Raw genomic sequence first — 22,360 nt, 5'->3', positions numbered from 1 at the left:
AGGTTGTTTGATTACAGATGATTCTAAATATATATAAATTGATAATAAGGGGGTAATGTGCAGGTGGGTAAAGTAACTTTTGAGAAAGGATATCATGATGTATGGTATATACACAAACTTATATATGTATAAATAAGAAGTAAGAACATAAGAAATAGGAGCATGAGTAGGCCATTCGGCCCTTCAAGCATGCTCTGCCATTCAATAACATCATGGCTGATCTGATCATGGATTCAGCTCCATTTCCCTGCCCGCTCCCCATAACCCTTTACTCTCTTATCGCTCAAAAATCTATCTATCTCCGCCTTAAATATATTCAATGACCCAGCCTCCACAGTTCTGTTGGGCAGAGAATTCCATAGATTTACAACCCTCAGAGAGAAAACATTTCTCCTCATCTCAGTTTTAAATGGGCGGCCTCTTATTCTAAGATTATGGGCTAGAACCTTCATTTTTTTTGCATGCTAATGCCCACTTAACACCCATTTTACCGCTGAAATGACGTATAATGCTCAGATATCGCCCATTTTGGCACAAAATGGAAACTGACGGGCTATTTTAGGAGACTTATCACTGAGCATTATTTTCCCAATGGGCTTAACGCCGAGAAAAAATATTACCATCTCACCACTTTTTTGGGGCGGAATCAGCAGAATGGGCGAATTCAACGCCCATAATATTGGCCAGCGTTACTTAACGTATAGAATTGATGCCGAGATTCAATATTAATGCCCGCCCACTGTTTTTTGTCGTAAAGAGCACATTTACCCAAACTAGCGGCCATGGAGATCGTCCATCATTAATTTCACACACATATCACCCAGAATATCGCTCGCTCAAAAAACCGCCCACAAAAAGTGGAACTAACCAGGACAAACACCAACAGTGTGGCTGGCATTTGTTAAATCCCGCTCTTACGTGAGGAGCTGATATCAGAAAGATTTGCCTGAAAGAGTGCTGATGTGAGTGACAACGCTGACAGACTGCTGTGTGTGTGCAGCTCAGACATCAATGGTGCCCATCACCTTGGTGCCAGTTAAAGTTTACGTTGATTGATGTTAAGTTGTATTTAACCTTTTCATGGTAAGGAATCACCAGTGTGTAATGGTCCAGCTATCTGAGACAATGCATCACAAGGTTATGTTCAATAACAAAAGTTTAATACCAACATTGGTCTGAAATCATAAGTATCATAGCCAATAAGTCCCAACCCTGCCCACACCCCACTTTTCCACCATTGACATAAATCACATGTTCAACATGTCGACCAACACAGAATACAAAGGCAAAGCAGGAGTGTGGTCCCCAGCCCCCATACATTGCAACAAATTGCATTCACCCAGATGGAGATATAACACAGACATCAACTATGCACATGCACCTCACTTTCCTTCCCACCTCTCCTTCTTGTCCCCATCTCTAACCCATCCACTCCTCGCTCCATGGCGCCTGGCCGAGGAGATCCTCAGGCGGTGCCTCATTGGGGGGGATGAAGGCAGATGTGTTGGTTGCACGGGAACGGGAACGGGGGGTGCCGAGGGGGCAACATTCTCTGATGTAGAAGCAGGATCTTGGTCCTTGCTCTCATCTGTGATTCACAGTGGTGGTGCAGAACCTAGGGCAGGAATGCCGTGCTCGGGGACCACTGGGAGGCCTGTGGCAGCTGTGTTCCTGGCTATCGCATCCAGGGATTCTGCCATGCACAGAATGAACTCGGTCATGGTGGCCGGGTGTCGGGATATTCCCCCCAATGCTTCGATGAACTGGTCACCAATATCTGCAGTCTTCCTGGACAACTGTACCATCTCTCCGCTCTCATGTCGCGCTCGTGGAGCAGACCTGCCATGTCCACGAGGCCTCCGCAGGGTCAGCACCGTCCTGGTGACAAATGGGGTACCCTGTGGAGAGGTGCTTGGGGCTGGCACCTCCAGAGTGGAGGCGGGAATGACTAGAGGTCCACTAGATGGCCTTGGGGTGAAATGGCTTCTGGAACGTGGCGATGCAGGCTTTTCGAAGTCGGCACTCTCATCCATCGAGAACAGGCCCAACAGATTGACGGGCGACAATAGGAGCTCCTCAGCACCAGATGTAGTAGGATCGTCTGCCGACTCCGGCCCCGCATCCCCACCTTCTGGCCTCTGTGGCCTTGCCTAGAGCCACACTGCTGGCTGAGCTGCAAGACACAAATGAGGTTATTAGAGGAGAAGGGGTGCTAGGGTGACAAGGTGAGTCCAGCGCTACGCACGGCATATGCACGACAAAAGCACCACCACTATCAAAATCATCACAGACATCACATTTCATGACCATCAACACATTGTGCATTGTAATGATTTTCATTAGGCCAGCATTATTTCTAGGACAATTTTAGAAATCATCTATCATATATGATTGTTCGGATATGATTTGGTGTGGCATCTATTGACTTTACATCACGCAATGGTGTGAGCTTTACTCACCTGACATCATTTCAGGGTCTGCTGATGCATCCGTGGCTGTCCGGGTGTGCTTCTCCACGAGTGCGAGCACTCGCTCCTCCATCTCAGTGATGTCGCTGGGAACTGGTGGCTCCCCACCCGTTCGCCTCTGCATGGACCTCATCATTGATAGCTTCTTCTATAAAATGTGACAGGACGACATGGCATCAGATCATTGCGTGATATCATTGCTAGGTACTGTCACAGAGACTGATACAACACATAACCGACAGATGTAATCGTGGTTATTATGATTATTATCATTCTTTAACTAAAAACGTGCACCGTGACCGCAGGCTTTGAGTAAAACATTCCTGATAAAAGTGCAAGACTCACATCTGCTGATAGTCACTCATGACTGTTACAAATCAAATTATATAAATACATAAGTACATGTAAATCAATGTAATACTTACTCTTGCGGATCCCACAAGGTCGTTCCATCATTTCCTGCATTGGTTGCCCTCACGCACCTCGTTGGTCGTCGACGAGACCATCTCTGCTATCTCGGTCCATATCTTCTGGTAGGCCTTTGGGGTGGGCTTTCCACGCCCTCCCTGTGTCAAATCACCCCAGCGTAACTCGACTTCCTGCAGGAGGGAGGCATTTGCCTCATCCGAGAACCTCCTCGCTCTTTTGTGCCCTCTAATGTGCTCCTCTCCCAGCTTATTGCTCTCACCAGCATCATTCTTCACAGAGTGCTGTGACGCCTCCTCCTCTCCCTCCATTATAGGACAAATTCGGTCAAGTATGTGGCTGGTAATAGCTAATTTTCGTTTGCTACTTGCTGTGAAGTTCTAAAGTCTCCCTCCTTCCTCCCAAAGCAGCCACGCCATACCCAGCCACGCTTTCAGTCCCTCTGAGCTCCCTCTCTCTCTCTCTGTCTCCTCTTCTGCGCATGTCATGGTGAGCCTTGACCTCCTGAATAGCGGGAATCGAGCGATGTTAAGGACGGCCACACTTTACGGCAGAAGGTCAAAAAGATTTAACGCTACTGCCCTTTTGATATCGCTCGCGGTAACGCCCATTTTCAAAAATGTAAACTAGGTGTTTTGAGAATCTGAAAACTCTTTTTTATCACCCACGCCGGAAATAATGCTCATTTTTGGGCGGTAAGTACAAAAGTGGAAGTTCTGGCCCCATGTCCCCTAGTTTTAGTTTCCCTTATGAGTGGAAATATCCTCTCTGCATCCACCTTGTCGAGCCCCCTCATTATCTTATAAGTTTCAATAAGATCACCTCTCATTCTTCTGAACTCCAATGTGTATAGGCCCAACCTACTCAACCCATCCTCATAAATCAGTAAGCAGTAGATTATTTATGCTTAACTCTGCCGGTACAGAGCGATGAACTATAAAAGAATACAGTTTATTTATCTGTACAGGCAGGATTAAATACAAATAATCTACTAAACTGCAGAATTGTAGAGACTTAATTTTAAAATATCAACTTTTGATATAATAGACATATTTAATTATAGTATCAAAATGTCATGTTTATATTCAGTTTCCAGAGACATCAAAGAGGATATGGGGCAGAGATCCGTTGCAACAGGTCTCTGCTCCAAATCTGCTGCCCCAGGATTTCCCGGTCTTCAACAAGTCAATGGAACTGGGCCTATGCCCGAAGCAGGCGCAGACCCAACAGTAGCACTATAATGAGGGAGGAAGGGGCATTCCTGGACTCCTGCCACATTTACTTTTGGCTTTTCATGAGGGGTGTCCAAGCAAAGGGCCACCCAAAGAAACCTGGCATTGTGTCTTGCACTTGTGGAGGGCCTGTGGGGGTTTTCTCCAAATCCTAGAACTGCCTATCCTTAACTGCATTGTGGGAGTACCTACACCACACCAGACAGCATTGGTTCAAGAAGAAGGCCCACCACCATCTTCTCAAGGGTAACTAGGGATAGGCAAAAATGCCCACATCGGAGAATGAATATATATATATATTTTTTTTTAATCCTGGAAGCTCAATTTCCACAGAGAAAGTGATCAAACACAGGTTGAACTGATAAATAGCGAGAACTTTGTGAAAAACTCCACAATATCCATCTAACTTTAAAATATATATTAATTTATCCCGATGAATTTTTTCCACAGGTTACATTTTCACAACCCAGATAGACAGGAATTTCTATTAATATTTGTTCTGGGAATGTCAATGATGATGGCAAGGTCACATTTATGGCTCATCCATATTGCCCTGAAAATGTGACGGTAATGAGTTCTCATTGAACCGCTCAGTTCCTGTCGTGGTCGTGTTTCTACAATGGTATTAGTGAATTTCAGAATATTGACCCAGCAACAATGAAGGGACAGCAATATATATCCAAGTTAAGATTGTGTGAGACATGGGGGAAATCTTGGAAGTGATGGTGGTCCCACAACATTGCTGTTTTTGTTGTCCTTGGTAGTAGAGGTCACAGAGGAGGGAACTGCTGTTGAAGTATCCTTGGTGAAATGGTGCAATGAATCCTGTAGATCACAGTATGGCAGCGATGGTGGGTGGATATCGAGTACAGTGACATGGGCACTCATCAAGTGAACTGTTCTTTCCTGGATGGTGTCAAGCTTCTTAAGAATTGTTGTGGCTACAACCATCCACACGAGTGCTTAATATTTCATAACACTCCTTGCTTGAGCCTTGCAAATGGTGGAGAGGATTTGAGGGGACAATAGGTGAACTACAGAGTACACTGGCTCTGCTTTGATATTAAAGTGACATTGCTGATATGGCTGGTCCATTAAGCCAAGTACAAACAGCAGGAGAAGCGTACGACAAATCAAGCACCCCACCCACCCATCCTTGCAACCACCAACTGCCCCACCTGTGACAGAGACTGTAGATCCCGCATTGGTCTCATCAGTCACCTTAGAACTCATGTTAGTGTGGAAGCAAGTCATCTTCGACTCCGGGGAACTGCCTAAGAAGGAGGATGGCTCCATGATCAGAGGGTAATACAGGTTTTGTATCATTTGGTTAGATTTATAAATCACTTTTTATTTCTAATTTTGTGTTGAAATTATTATTTGGTTGAGATGATCCTGTAACGATATAATATATAGCGCCCTCTAGCTAGAAGGTCTCGAGTCCTGGATCTGTATTTAAGAAAGCTGCTTGTCTGATGAGGAACTCCATTTTAATCTGCACATGGCTGTCCAAGATCTGCCAAATAAATTGAGTTAATTTGAAATAAGAGTGTTCAAGAGACTATAAAATACATGATGTCAGAAGCGGAAACTTCCGATCTTTCGTTGAATGCATCTACGATCAAAATATTGGAACTGTAAGACTTTTTCGAGCCAATCGAAATCAACGTTAAGCAGTGCAGTGCCGAACGTGCTTCGTAAACATCGTGCGTGAAGGATCCGTGAAGGGTGATAGTCATAAGCTTGTAAAGTAATCTAGAGGCATTAGTAAAGTAAACTTAAGGTAGCATAAGCTATTGTAGAGCTTTGATTGAAAAAGTATTTCTACAAATACATGGCAATGATATTTTACTATTAGGCTTGTTCTAGTCCTCTTGTTATTCGAACTGTATACATGTATGTGACAAACTCAAAGTCCTATACTGTAGTGAGCTATCATGACCACCACGGTGCCAACTCCCGCGCACATTCCTCTCCCACCTCCATTGCAGGTGACTGGCGATTTGAAAGCCAACTGGAAAAAATTCAAACAGTTGTGGGACAGCTATGGAATTATCACAAATATTGTGGAAAAACCAGATAGAGTTAGGGTTGCAACGTTTACCACTGCCATTGGCAGCAATGCCCTAGATATCCAAAATAATCTTCCCTACAAAGGAAGATAAGCTGGAAACTGAGATTATTTTGAAGCTTTGGGAAGAGCACAGTAAAGGTAAAACCAAATCATCTATTACCGGTACTAGTTTAACAACTGTGTACAAGAGAACGAGCGGTTTGACAGGTATCTCATGAAAGTAAGGGAGCTAGCATCGTCATGTGATTTCAGCAATTTGAGGCATGATTTCTTCAGAGACTGCATAGTCTGTGGAATATCTGATAACACTCTGTGTAAGAGGCTGTTGCATGAATCAAGCCTAACACTATATAAATGTGTGATACTCTGTAAAGCTACAGAGGCCACAATCACGCAAATGAAATACATGAAGCTCACTGAAATAGATTTAGACTCTGAAGATGTCAAAGCTGTCAGACAGAAATCCTGACCCATGAAGAAAGAATTCACAGACAAAGAGTTCACGAACAACTGTAGATATTGTGGCAAAAGACATGAGCTGTCAAAAACGAAATGCTCAGCATATGGGAAGACCTGCACAAATTGCGGCCAACAAAATCATTTTTATCAAAAGTGCAGGCAGAGTGGATCGAGGCAGAAGTCTACACATAACCCTAAATATAAGGACAAGTCAAAAGTTCATGCATGATATGAATACAGTGAGGATTCTGATTTTGAAGTCATGACTGTAAAGATGCTTGGTAAAGTTGATTGCACAATCAAAGACAAAGCTGACAGAAAGTATCCTAACAAGATTATGGCTACCTTCTCCATTAAAAGTCAAATAGATTGTGGGACCACATGCAATGTGCTACTTGTTAGATACTTACCTAAAGGCTTAAAGGTAAAAGAATCTACATCAACACTGCCACCATTTGACAACCATGCAAACGTTCCAGTGGTAGGAACTTGTAATGTGTCACTGAAAAATACAAAGAACAGGCAAAAGTACATTGTGCCCTTTGTGATCATTGAGAGCCAAAGTCACATGATTGGCTCATGCAATGCTCAACAGCTACAACTGATAAAAATGCAGCATCAGAATATCGCAGTGATAAATGAACCATGCGAATCGCAAACTATGAAAAAGGCAAACATCTCGCTAGCATCAATAGCTAATGTCAACAATACGTATCTGGATGTGTTTAAGGGATTTGGAAACATGCCAGGGACAGTTCACCTTGAACTTAATGAATCAGTGACACCAGTGGTAATGCCACCCAAACGGGTGGCAATAGCGATCAAACAAACGCTGAAAGAGGAACTCGATCGTTCGAAAGAATGACAAATCATCATGAAAATTATTGAACTGACGGACTAGGTATCCAGTCGAGTGACTCTACAAAAGCTAAATGGAAAGATACGGGTCTGTATCGACCCTCAACATCTGAACAATGCCCTGAAATGTGGACACTATGCACTTTCTGTGATCGATGATAACTTGCCACAGATTTCAAATGTAAAGGTCTTCACTAAAGCAGACTGCAAGGAGGGTTTCTTGCAATGTGAACGAGACACAGAGTTCTTCGACCTCATGACCTTCCAGACTCCATGGGGATGATATTGATATAATAGAATGCCATTTGGCATCAATCTTGCCCCGGAAATCTTCCAGCAGAAACTATACCAGAACCTCGAGGGCCTAGATGGAGTCTACAAGATTGCAGATGATATCTTGATTACTGGATGCGGTGAGATACTTAAAGAGGCCATTCACAATCATGACGCAAACTTACGCAAATTCATGCAGAGATGCAGAGAGCGAAACATCAAACTAAACTTCAATAAGTTCAAATACAAGAGCTCCCAAGTGAAATGCATGGGAAACATACTGTCTAGTGATGGATTCAAAGCCGACCCAAGCAAAGTGGTTGCAATCAACGAAATGCAACACCTGCAGGATGTTGCAGGTGCACAACAATATGCCGGCATCACAAAGTACCTCGCAAAATTCTTGTCAGATCTTTCAGACCTCAGCGAGCCTCTGCGACAGCTTACTCATAAAGAACAAGACAAATGTTTGAAGCTATCAAACAACGCATGACAGATTCTCCGGTGCTCAGGTACTTTGACCACAAACTTGCAACCGAAGGTCAAGGAGATGCTTTGAGCAAGGGTCTTGGGTTCATCCTTCTGCAACAGGGACAACCAGTTGGATATACGAGCCGAGCGCTCACTCCAGCAAAAAACGCGATATTCTCAAATCGAAAGGGAGCTGCTCGCTCAAGTCTTCGGAATGGAACAAAACCATCAATATGTATACGGTCGAACGATCATGCTATGGATAGCCGTTATCTGCAGCACCCAAGCGGCTACAATGTCTTCTCATTCGGCTCAACCAATATGATGTTGACATAAAGTGTCAACCAGGAAAAGAAATGTACCTAGCAGACACCCTCTCGTGCATATACCTGGAAAACGTGGAAAGATCACCAACTGAAATTGCAGTGGAATGCATCCACATGGTGGACTTTCTCCCACTCTCCAAACAAGGATTGACTACCATACAAAGTGCAATTGCAAGCGACTCTACACTACAACTGGCCATACAAGAAATCACAATGGGATGGCCAGAAACAACATATGAATGACCGCCTGAAACGCATATGTCATGTATCTTACATTATTATATATAACTGTATTCTAACATGCTATACATGACTGTAATAAGATATGACCTGTAACCACCAGCATATCTTACCACCAGGGGTGCACTTGAAAGAGACAGGTATATAAGGACAGGTCTCAGGCAAGTGCAGCATTTCAGAGCTGTGAAATAAAGATGCAGGTCCAGAGTGACCTTGACTTCAATACATGCCTCGTGTGAATCTGTGCTGAGGGGACAGCACTTTTCAGTAGCGACGAGTTACGGGATTACAGAATCCACAGAATGGCGAACAACGGATCAGATGCAATGTACAATGCTGGAGACAATTGGGAGGACTTTACAGAAAGGCTCCAGCAAAGCTTTGTAACCAAAGATTGGTTAGGAGACGACAAAGCAGACAAGTGAAGAGCCCATCTCTTGACCAGCTGTGGCTCGAAAACATACGCTTTAATGAAGGATCTGCTGGCACCCAAGAAACCAGCAAGCAAGTCGTTTGAAGAATTGAGCACACTGGTAAGAGACCACCTGAAACCAGCGAGCAGCCTACACATGGCTAGACACAGGTTCTATAACTACAGACGCTATGTGGGCCAGAGCACACCCGACTTCGTGGCGGAACTTCGGAGATTGGCTAGTTTATGTGAGTTCTCTGATGAACTGAGGAGTGAAATGCTGAGAGGCTTTTTCATTGAAGGAATAGGCCACGCAGGCGTATTCCGAAAGCTCATAGATACCAAGAACCTGACCTTAGATGCACTAGATGCACAGACATTCTTGGTAGGGGAAGAAGAAACGAGGTTGATTTACAAAGCAGCTACGACAACTAATGAAATATCTGAACAAGAAGTTCACAGCATTAAACAAGCTGCTACCCCCACACACAGACAAAATCGGGAGAACAGGCTCTCGACAGCAGGCAGTGGCGCCAGAAGCCATCAAGGGCCACAGGAACGGCCATTCACACATCATCAACCCACAATGCGAGCAATCAACTAGAAACTGAGAGAAGCTCAAGAGAGATCAGCCAGACGCATCTCATTCTTTGAGAACAATAGAAGCAGTCTGTGCTGGAGGTATGGGGGTGGGCACTCGTCAAGGGGATGTCGATTTCAGCAGGCTGTTTGCAGGAACTGTGAATACACAGGACATCTGGCCCGTATGTGCAAAAAAACGGCAGCTCGGCTGCTATACAAATCGGATGGGTCGGAAAGTGGACCAGAAGACGGTGGGGACAGTACCCGGGACACCGATGTACAGCGGGTCAACACGATCAATGGCCACTGCTCATACAAAAGGACGCCTCCTATAATGATGAGGGTTCTACTCAACAGGATACCTGTCAACATGGAGCTGGATACGGGAGCGAGTCAATCTCTCATGGGCGCTCAACAATTTGAACAACTGTGGCCGCATAAAAGAGACAGACCAAAACTCACAAGGGTCGACAGCAAACTGAGGACCTATACCAAAGAAATCGTACCAATCCTCGGCAGCGCCATGCTCTCTGTCACACACAAAGGGACAGTGAACCGACTTCCCCTGTGGATTATCCCCGGAGACTCCCCAGCACTGCTGGGGAGAAGCTGGCTGGCAAAACTAAACTGGAAATGGGATGATGTCCATGCCATGTCATTAGAGGAACGGACCTCCTGCTCAACAGTTATAAAGTGATTTGAACATCTCTTACAGCCAGGTGTGGGCACTTTCAAAGGGGCCAAAGTCAAAATCTACATCACACAGGATGCTAGACCGGTCCATCACAAGGCCAGAGCTGTACCCTATGTGATGAGGGAAAAGATTGAACACGAACTAGAGAGCCTTCTGCGGGAAGGCGTTATATCACCTGTGGAATTTAGCGACTGGGCAAGTCCCATCGTCCCAGTCATGAAGCCTGATGGATCCATACGAATCTGTGGGGACTACAAATCTACCATAAACAGTCTCCCTACAGGACCAGTACCCGCTGCCCAGAGCGGAGAACTTATTTGCCACATTGGCTGGAGGTAAACTTTTCTCAAAATTAGACCTCACATCTGCGTATATGACGCAAGATTTGAATGAGGAATCCAAGCTACTCACCACCATCAACACACATCGAGGCCTTTTCATGTACAATCGCTGCCCATTCGGCATCAGGTTGGCAGCTGCCATATTCCAGCGCAACATGGAGAGTCTGCTCAAGTCCATCCCGGGGACGATTATATTTCAAGACGACATACTTATCACGGGCAGGGACACCGACTCCCATCTCCGTAATTTGGAGGAAGTACTAAAGCAGTTGGGTCGAGTCAAGAAATCCAAGTGCCTGTTTCTCACACCAGAGGTTGAATTTTTGGGCAGAAGGATTGCCGCTGATGGAATCCACCCAACAGAGTTCAAAACAGAAGCAATTTGCCTGGCACCCAGGCCCCAGAATGTCTCAGAACTGCGCACCTTTCTCGGGCTACTCAATTACGTTGGGAACTTTATGCAGAACTTAAGCACGCTGTTGGAGCCTCTCCACGTGCTACTCAGGAAGTGGTGCGATTGGTTTTAGGGACGCCCAGGAACGCGCCTTCAATAAGACACACAACCTTCTGTGTTCCAACAGTGTTTTGACTTTCTTTGATCCAGGTAAAAAGCTAGTTCTCACTTGCGATGCGTCAGCATATGGGGTCGGGTGCGTTTTGCAACATGTCAATAGTGCGGGCAAATTACAACCCATAGCTTATGTCTCCAGGTCAGTTTCGCGGGCGGAGCGCGGGTACGGAATGGTAGAGAAGGAGGCGCTCGCGTGCGTGTACGGTGTCAAAAAGATGCACCAATACTATTTCGGGGCCAAGTTCGTATTAGAAACCGACCACAAGCCCCTCATGTCCCTCCTATCCGATAGCAAGGCAATAAACGGCAACGCCTCGGCGTGAATTCAATGGTGGGCACTCATGCTGGCGTCCTACGACTATACCATAAGGCACAGACCAGGCACAGACAACTGTGCCGACGTGCTCAGCAGGCTACCCCTGGCGACCACGGAAGGGTCTGACGAACAGGACTGTGAGATAGTCATGGCAATCAATGCCTTTGAGTCCACAGGTTCGCCCATGACGGCTCGCCAAATCAGAGCCTGGACGGCTAGCGACCCCACGTTATCCTTAGTAAAAAGATGTGTCCTAACCGGTGACTTGGCAGAGGCTCGCGATGCCTGCCCCGAGGAATTAAAACCCTTTCACAGGCGCATGCATGAGCTATCACTACAAGCAGACTGCCTGATGTGGGGCAGCCGAGTAGTCATGCCTCTGTGAGGCAGAGAGGCATTTGTCCGGGAGCTCCACCGCGAGCACCCGGGGATCGTTCTCACGAAGGCCATAGCCAGATCCCACGTCTGGTGGCCTGGTGTTGACGCGGACTTGGAGCTCTGTATCCGAAGGTGCACCATTTGTGCCCAACTCAGCAATGCCCCCAGGGGGGTTCCCCTGAGCCCCTGGCCCTGGCCTACCAAACCATGGTTGCGGGTGCACGTAGACTATGCGGGCCCATTCATGGGCAAAATGTTCCTCGTAGTTGTGGATGCATTTTCAAAGTGGATCGAATGCACCATTTTAAACTCGAGCACAACCTCCACCACTGGGGAGAGCCTCGCAACCATGTTTGAAATGCATGGAATCCCTGACATATTGGTCAGTGACAATGGTCCGTGCTTCACCAGCGCAGAATTCCAAGATTTTATAATTGATCACGCCATAAATCATGTCAAGACGGCATCGTTCAAGCTGGCCTCCCACGGCCAGGCGGAGAGAGCAGTGCAAATGATTAAACAAGGCATGCTTAAAATCCAAGGTCCCATGCTGCAGGGTCGCATGTTGCGACTGCTGCCGACATACAGATCTCGTCCGCACTCACTGACTGGGATCCCCCTCGCACAACTGTTGATGAAAAGGACTTTAAAAACAAGGCTCTCATTAATCCTCCCAGAAAATGCACGAAATCGTTGAGGCAAAGCGCCGTAAGCTGACTGAGTACCATGACAGAAATTTGACGGGGAGATGGAATGAGATAGGGGACAAAGTGTTTGTACTAAACTATGGCACAAGTCCCAAAAGGCTTGCAGGGACAGTAACGGGCAAGGAAGGAAACAGGCTACTGGTAGTACAAATGGACAATGGCAAAACCTGCCGGAGGCATGTAGACCAAGTCAAAAGCAGATTTACCAACAACACTGCGGAACCAGAGGCAGACTACAATGTGGAACTCGCACCACACCTGGTGGACAGACAGAGGGAACAACCTGAGGAAAGGGCAATCCCAACAGACGGCCCAGGCGAGTCAACAACAATCACACCAATCGAAACAGACAGCCCAGGCGAGATACCAGCAACCACACCCAAAGAAAAACAGACACCAAGGCAAGCAACTGAACCACAACTCAGACACTCCACGCAAGAGCGTAGCCCACCTGAGAGACTGAACCTATAAAGACAATAAGACCTTGGGGGAGGGTGATGTCATGTATCTTACATTATTATATATAACTGTATCCTAACATGCTATACATGACTGTATTAAGATATGACCTGTAGCCACCAGCATACCTTACCACCAGGGGTGCAAGAGACAGATATATAAGGATAGGTCTCAGGCAAGTGCAGCATTCCAGAGCTGTGAAATAAAGGTGCAGGTCCAGAGTGATCTTGACTTCACTACATGCCTCGTGTGAATTTGAGGGGACAGGACTTTACAGCATGTATACTTCAAAGTTCGTGACGAACTCACAACACTCGATGTCTTCAATGGCTATCGCTGTGTCGTACCTAAAACCCTGAGATCCGACATTCATCAGCGACTTCATGCTGCTCACACTGGCATCAAGAGCACTCTTTGACGTGCCAGAGAATCAGTTTACTGGCCAGGACTGAACAGTGACATAAAAGACTATGGACTAGAATTTCCAAACAATCCGCCAGCGCCCGATTGCCACCCAAATTATTGCTAAGATTCCCAAAATTCTCGCCAGTGTAAAATTTCCGCATTAAAGAAAAAAATCTGCCCAGCAAAAAAAATGGGTGTTACAACCCGATTCTCGGTGGAAAAATGGAATCTTGGGCCGATTGGGCGGCTCTTAAAAAAAAGGGCGATAATTAATAAATTTACTAAAAATTTACACCAAGGCTGCAGGTTGGGCCAAAGAGGAGAAAAAACACAAAAAATATTTTTTCAAAAAACATAACATAAAAAATCATAAAAACATTCTCAGGACCCTTTTCACTTAAATCACTGCAAGAGAATTTTAAAATACTTAGTAAAAAATCAATTACTCACCTTTTTCTTGCACGGCTACTTACCTATCGCCCAGCTCCACTGATTCTCATGGGTGTTTTTTTTTCAACTTCCCTACGGGTTACCGCTGAGCCAATGCGAATCTATGGACTATGCACACCAGTGGTCCGTTCCCCAGCGGTACTTCAAAACCGCTGGCGGAACTCAGCTGTGGAATTTTTCGCCGACCCGGCCAAAACGGCCAATACCGCCAAGAAACCAGGCAATGAAGCATTGGAAATTCTAGCCCTATGTTTCAAAGTGTGATACATGCACTCTTGGATAAAGAATCAATTCGACAAAGTTTAGTTGTTGTTTGTTAAACTTGTAGTTGTTTACTACATGTATTCATAAGAAGTTAATTACCAGTTTATATTGAAACTCACTTTAATTAATTTTGTTTCCTATGAACAGAAAGGTGTAATGATATAATGTATAGGGCCATCTAACTATAAGGTCTAGAGTCCTGGATCTGTATTTAAGAAAGCTGCTTGTCTCATGAGGAACTCTATTTTAATATTCCCAAATAAATAGAGTTAATTTGAACTAAGAATGTTGAAGAGACTATAAAATACAGATCCCTTCCTGAACTATCAGTTGTGTCCTCCCTGTGGGAGGAGGCACCTTTTGATGGATTCTCAAAACATATTAGTTCATTTCAAAATAATATCTATCCATATTCACACTTCTTGTACCGCTGTACATAACCTTCATTTATATAGATTACAATCTACTTGCCGTTCTCCAGCCATCCATTTGCCAAGCACCTCTGGATTCTATCAATTTCCCCTGCATGTGTAATGTGCTGTAACCAACACAATTCCTAATACTTCATTTCCTAATCCTCCTCTACATATAGTTTATGAAAATGTAAGCAGCAGAACAGATCCCCATGGAACTCTATTGATTATCAATTACATACAAACACTGTGGCCGGAATCTTCTGTACTTGGGCGGGTCGGGTGCGGGCAGTTGCAGTGGCAGTTCGCGACCCTGTTGCTGCTTCCATCCCACTGCAAAACATTACTTTGCTTCAATGGGGCCTATTAAGTCCATCCAGCATGCTACCCAGCCCTATTAAATGAAGCGGGTTTTCAACCTGTAGATTTAAAGGAGCCATGGCCACATTGCAATTGATGGTATATCTAGGAGGTTGCTGTCACTGCACTGGACCTTTTGATTGTTCCAAACACCTGGAAACATGATAACACAGAGGCAGAGGGCTACACCCAGGTTCTCCAATGACTCCCTCCATAAGCTTGTGGACGGAGTCAGAGCATGCAGGGAGGTCCACTTCCCTTCTAATGGGTGGAAGAGATCTGCTCATAAGACAAGAAGAGCCTGGCTCCAAATTACAGAGGAGGTCAACACCAGGATGTTCTGAGGAGGACTTGGGTGCAGTGCCGGAGACGCTTCAATGATCACATTAGATTAGGAAATGTGAGTACAAAGCCGCACTCAACTTCATCAGTGGCTCCAAAACTCACCAAGAGTATATAAACAGTGGCAGCAGGGAAGTGAGCAGGCTGCCTCTATCTCTGCTAAAGCCATAGGGGTAGCACCTCATAGAAGCATATGTAAAAGAAAGATGACACACAAGTAGAATTAAAAGGGTAGCCACTTGGCAGTTTTATTCAATGTTAATGTCAAGTTTCAATTAATGTGATCTTAACCATAAAAATCTTTATTATCACCACTTTCTGGTCTTGGAGAAATTTGTGTGTGTTATGTACTTAACCCCTTGAAACATGCATCACACCTGACCACCAGAGGGCCTACCTGTTGGAGTTCCAAGGTATCCCAGCATCCCTTGGGAGCACAGTATATAAGCAGGTCACCCACGAGGTACCTGCACTCTGGAATCTTAATAAAGGAGCTAAGGTCACACTGGCTCATTATGCACAGTACTCAGTCTGACCATTTATTATGAGTGTAACAATTGGTGATGAGGTAATGAACAACCGCATGAAAATGCAAAGAACAGTCGGCATACTGGAGAAGTTTTCAGAAGGGGATGATTGGGAAGCCTTTGTGGAGAGACTCGACCAATACTTCGTGGCCAACGAGCTGGAAGGGGACGAGAAAGCCACCAAACGAAGGGCGATCCTCCTAACTGTCTGTGGGGCAACAACCTATGGCCTCATGAAGAATCTCCTGGCCCTAGCAAAACCAACAGAGAAATCCAATGAAGAATTGTGTATGCTGGTCCGGGAGCACCTAAATCCTAAGGAAAGCGTTTTGATGGTGAGATATCGGCTCTACACGTGTCAACGATCGGGGGGCCAGGACGTGGCGAGCTACATCGCCGAACTAAGGTGCCTTGCAGGATATTGTGAGTTTGAGGGATTCCTAGAACAAATGCTCAGAGACTTTTTTGTACTGGGCATCGGACATGAGACAATCCTTTGTAAACTGTTGACTGTAGAAACTCCGAATCTGAGTAAAGCCATAATGATAGCCCAGGCATTTATGTCCACCAGCGACAACACCAAACAGATTTCTCAGAACAAAGACGTTTCGGCCAGTACTGTGCATAAAGTAACATCGGTTTTGAGCAGAAATGTACAGGGCAGAACATACATGCCAGCTGCTGTGGCCCGACCTCAACTGACCCAGAGTCCGGAGTCATCTGTTAATGCGAGGCAGTTAACACCCTGTTGGTGCTGCGGGGATGATCATCGGCCCCATCAATGCCGCTTTAAGCACTATGCGTGCAATGGCTGCAGAACAATCAGACACCTCCAACGAATGTGCAGGCAAACTGCAAACCCTGCAAACCCTGCAAACCACCATGTTGCAGAGGAAGATTGATCCACAGTGGATCAGATGGAATTGGAAATTCGTACTGAGAAGGCAGAGGTGTACGGGATACACACATTCATGATGAAATGCTCACCAATAATGTTGAAATTTGAACTGAACGGTATTCCAGTATCTATGGAGCTGGACACGGGGGCAAGCCAGTCCATGATGAGTCAAACGACCTTCGACAGGCTGTGGGGAAAGGCGGCACACATGCCCAAGCTCAGCCCTATTCACACCAAACTAAGGACTTGCACCAAGAAACTAATCCCAGTATTTGGCAGTGCTGAAGTCAAAGTCTCCTATGATGGAGCAGTACACGAACTCCCGCCGTGGATTGTGTCTGGGGATAACCCCACGTTGTTTGGCAGAAGCTCGCTGGGGAAAATCTGCTGGAACTGGGACGACATCTGAGCGCTTTCGTCCATCGACGACACCGCATGTACCCAGGTTCTAAGCAAGTTCCCTTCGTTATTTGAGCCAGGCATTGGAAGCTTCTCGGGGGCGAAAATGCAGATCCATTTGGTTCCCGGTAAGTGACCCATCCACCACAAGGCTCGGGCAGTACCGTACATGATGCGTGAAAAAGTGGAAATCGAGCTGGACAGGCTGCAACGTGAAGGCATCATCGCGCCGGTAGAATTCAACGACTGAGGCAATCCGATTATTCCGGTACTCAAGGAGGGCGGTACGGTTAGAATTTGCGGGGACTATAAAGTAACAATTAACCGTTTTTCGCTGCAGGACCAGTACCCTCTACCTAAGACAGACGACCTATTCGTGACCCTAGCTGGAGGGAAGACATTCACCAAGCTGGACCTGACTTCAGCCTACATGACGCAGGAGCTGGAGGAGTCTTCGAAAGGCCTCACCTGCATCAACACGCACAAAGGTCTGTTTATTTACAACCGGTGCCCGTTCGTGATTCGGTCAGCCGCAGTGATCTGCCAGCGGAACATGGAGAGCCTGCTAAAGTCAGTTCCTTGCACAGTGGTCTTCCAGGACGACATATTGGTTACAGGTCGGGACACCATGGAGCACTTGAAGAACCTGGAGGAGGTTCTTAGTCGGTTGGATATCGTGGGGCTCAGGTTGAAATGCTCGAAGTGTATTTTCCTGGTACAGGACGTCGAATTCTTTGGAAGGAGAATGGCAGCAGACGGCATTAGACCCACCGACACCAAGACGGAGGCCATCAAGAACGCGCCGCGACCACAGAACGTGACGGAGCTGCGGTTGTTCTTGGGGCCCCTTAACTATTTTGGTAATTTCCTATCTGGGTTAAGCACCCTGCTAGAACCCCTACATGCGCAACTGCGCAAGGGAGATGACTGGGTATGGGGGAATTCACAAGAGTCTGCCTTTAATAAATCCAGAAACTTATTGTGTTCTAACAAACTGCTTGTCCTGTATAACCCACGTAAATGATTAGTGTTAGCTTGCGATACGTCATCATATGGGTCGGGTGTGTGTTACAACAGGCTAATGAATCGGGAGTTTTGCAACCGGTTGCGTATGCATCCAGGAGTTTGTCCAAGGCCGAAAGAGCCTACAGCATGGTTGAAAAAGAGGCTCTGGCGTGCGTTTACGGGGTAAAAAAAATGCACCAGTATTACTTGACCTCAAGTTCGAGCACGCAACTGAGCACAAGCCGCTCATATCGCTATTCTCGGAGAGCAAAAGGATTAATACCAATGCCTCTGCCCGCATCCAAAGATGGGCGCTCACGCTGTCGGCATACAACGATGTAATCCGTCACAGACCAGGCACAGAGAACTCTGCAGATGCTCTCAGTCGGCTACCATTGCCCACCACCGGGGTGGAAATGGTCAGCCAGCGGACGTTCATGGTCATGGAGGCATTTGAGAATGAGAAGGCCACCGTTAAGGCTCACCAGATCATGATCTGGATCAGCCAGGATCCTTTACTGTTCTTGGTAAAAAACTCTGTCCTCCATGGGAGCTGGTTCAGTGGAGATGCAGGAAGCGATCAAATCATTCCACAGACACAAAGATGAGTTGTCCTTGCAGACAGACTGTCTTTTGTGGGGCAATCGCATAGTCTTGCCCAAGAAAGGCAGAGACACATTTATTTGCGAACTGCACAACACCCACCCAGGCATCGTAATGATGAAAGCCATAGCCAGATCCCACTTGTGGTGGCCTGGCATCGACTCAGATTTAGAGTCATGCGTGCACCAGTGCAACAGTTGACCAATACACAGGTTGGACAATCTGGCAACTTTCAACACCTTGTTTCTTGTTTGCAGTCAGAACGTTGTTGGTGAAGGGAGAGGGGTGAAAGTATGGGTGGGTCGGAGCGGCTGTCGGGAGAGGGGTGGAATTGGAGGCATGCCGGAATGGCCATCGCTCCGAGTCATCAGCGTGTTGGGCCGACCTGGCAGTCGGTCGCCAATCAAAATAAAATGGCAGATGTGACAGTGTGCCCTCCTCTTTAAGGGCAGACGCAAGAAGGTTCCCACTGGAAAAAGCTGTCACTGGCATTGACCAGTGGCCGATCCTCTCCCGCGGGGCAATTTCCCATACAGGGCGGAAACGGCGTTGCCGTCGGTCGGTAAGGGATTGACGGGGCGGCAATACGGGCGGAGCGAAGACATTCTCTGCCGGGAAAATCCATGAGGGCAATATTCAAAATGGCGGCCCCTCCATGCCGACGGAACGGTGAGTGCTTACCGACCTGTGGCCACCGCTTTTAGGCTCTTATTGAAAGGGGCAATTTCAGCGCCATGGTCTCCTGTTGAAAACCCTTCTCTCCCTCCTCCTCTTCCCTCTTCTAGAATCTTGTCCTGGTCTACATATCCTCTTTGCCTTTTTCCAGTCATGATCAATTCCTAGATGAATCCCTACCAGGCCACTCATGTATGGAAACAACTTGTTTCAGCACAAGCCTTTAAATGAACAATAAATAACTTCAGCACAAGCCTGAACGCTTCCTGTTGACGATTCAAAATTTAGGCAAGTATAGGAAAGCTCCAAAAAACATGTACAATTGCAACAGCAACCAGAAGAAATAATCCAGCAACTAACCTGTAATCTGATCCCTATAAATAGCGCTGGTGGGCGGCCCTTCATAGAAACATAGAAACATAGAAAATAGGTGCAGGAGTAGGCCATTCGGCCCTTCTAGCCTGCACCGCCATTCAATGAGTTCATGGCTGAACATGTAACTTCAGTACCCCATTCCTGCTTTCTCACCATACCCCTTGATCCCCCTAGTAGTAAGGACTTCATCTAACTCCTTTTTGAATATATTTAGTGAATTGGCCTCAACAACTTTCTGTGGTAGAGAATTCCACAGGTTCACCATTCTCTGGGTGAAGAAGTTTCTCCTCATCTCGGTCCTAAATGGCTTACCCCTTATCCTTAGACTGTGTCCCCTGGTTCTGGACTTCCCCAACATTGGGAACATTCTTCCTGCATCCAACCTGTCTAACCCCATCAGAATTTTAAACATTTCTATGAGGTCCCCTCTCATTCTTCTGAACTCCAGTGAATACAAGCCCAGTTGATCCAGTCTTTCTTGATAGGTCAGTCCCGCCATCCCGGGAATCAGTCTGGTGAACCTTCGCTGCACTCCCTCAATAGCAAGAATGTCCTTCCTCAGGTTAGGAGACCAAAACTGTACACAATACTCCAGGTGTGGCCTCACCAAGGCCCTGTACAACTGTAGCAACACCTCCCTGCCTCTGTACTCAAATCCCCTCGCTATGAAGGCCAACATGCCATTTGCTTTCTTAACCGCCTGCTGTACCTGCATGCCAACCTTCAATGACTGATGTACCATGACACCCAGGTCTCTTTGCACCTCCCCTTTTCCTAATCTGTCACCATTCAGATAATAGTCTGTCTCTCTGTTTTTACCACCAAAGTGGATAACCTCACATTTATCCACATTATACTTCATCTGCCATGCATTTTCCCACTCACCTAACCTATCCAAGTCGCTCTGCAGCCTCATAGCATTCTCCTCGCAGCTCACACTGCCACCCAACTTAGTGTCATCCGCAAATTTGGAGATACTACATTTAATCCCCTCGTCGAAATCATTAATGTACAGTGTAAACAGCTGGGGCCCCAGCACAGAACCTTGCGGTACCCCACTAGTCACTGCCTGCCATTCTGAAAAGTCCCCATTTACTCCTACTCTTTGCTTCCTGTCTGACAACCAGTTCTCAATCCACGTCAGCACACTACCCCCAATCCCATGTGCTTTAACTTTGCACATTAATCTCTTGTGTGGGACCTTGTCGAAAGCCTTCTGAAAGTCCAAATATACCACATCAACTGGTTCTCCCTTGTCAACTCTACTGGAAACATCCTCAAAAAATTCCAGAAGATTTGTCAAGCATGATTTCCCTTTCACAAATCCATGCTGACTTGGACCTATCATATCACCTCTTTCCAAATGCACTGCTATGACATCCTTAATAATTGATTCCATCATTTTACCCACTACCGATGTCAGGCTGACCGGTCTATATTTCCCTGTTATCTCTCTCCCTCCTTTTTTAAAAAGTGGGGTTACATTGGCTACCCTCCACTCCATAGGAACTGATCCAGAGTCAATGGAATGTTGGAAAATGACTGTCAATGCATCCACTATTTCCAAGGCCACCTCCTTAAGTACTCTAGGATGCAGTCCATCAGGCCCTGGGGATTTATCGGCCTTCAATCCCATCAATTTCCCCAACACAATTTCCCGACTAATAAGGATTTCCCTCAGTTCCTCCTCCTTACTCGACCCTCCGACCCCTCTTATATCCGGAAGGTGTTAGTGTCCTCCTTAGTGAATACAGAACCAAATTACTTGTTCAATTGGTCCGCCATTTCTTTGTTCCCCATTATGACTTCCCCTGATTCTGACTGCAGGGGACCTACGTTTGTCTTTACTAACCTTTTTCTCTTTACATATCTATTGAAACTTTTGCAATCCGTCTTAATGTTCCCTGCAAGCTTCTTCTCGTACTCCATTTTCCCTGCCCTAATCAAACCCTTGTCCTCCTCTGCTGAGTTCTAAATTTCTCTCAGTCCCCGGGTTCGCTGCTATTTCTGGCCAATTTGTATGCCACTTTCTTGGCCTTAATACTATCCCTGATTGCCCTTGATAGCCACGGTTGAGCCACCTTCCCTTTTTTATTTTTACGCCAGACAGGAATGTACAATTGTTGTAGTTCATCCATGCGGTCTCTAAATGTCTGCCATTGCCCATCCACAGTCAACCCCTTCAGTATCATTCGCCAATCTATCCTAGCCAATTCACGCCTCATACCTTCAAAGTTACCCTTCTTTAAGTTCTGGACCATGGTCTCTGAATTAACTGTTTCATTCTCCATCCTAATGCAAAATTCCACCATATTATGGTCACTCTTCCCCAAGGGGCCTTGCACAACGAGATTGCT

General features: G+C 46.1%; 1 protein-coding gene across 1 annotated transcript in view; it reads right to left on the bottom strand.

The window, feature by feature from the left end:
• Positions 1 to 22,360, bottom strand: part of LOC139259905 (collagen alpha-1(III) chain-like) — a 320,705-nt gene that overhangs the window by 240,883 nt on the left and 57,462 nt on the right. The gene's annotated exons all lie outside the window — the stretch shown is intronic.

Source organism: Pristiophorus japonicus, chromosome 3 (genome assembly GCF_044704955.1).
Source record: "Pristiophorus japonicus isolate sPriJap1 chromosome 3, sPriJap1.hap1, whole genome shotgun sequence".
NCBI lineage: Eukaryota > Metazoa > Chordata > Chondrichthyes > Pristiophoridae > Pristiophorus > Pristiophorus japonicus.
The sequence above is the reverse complement of the archived record's forward strand: the minus strand, read 5'-3'. Positions and strand labels throughout refer to the sequence as shown.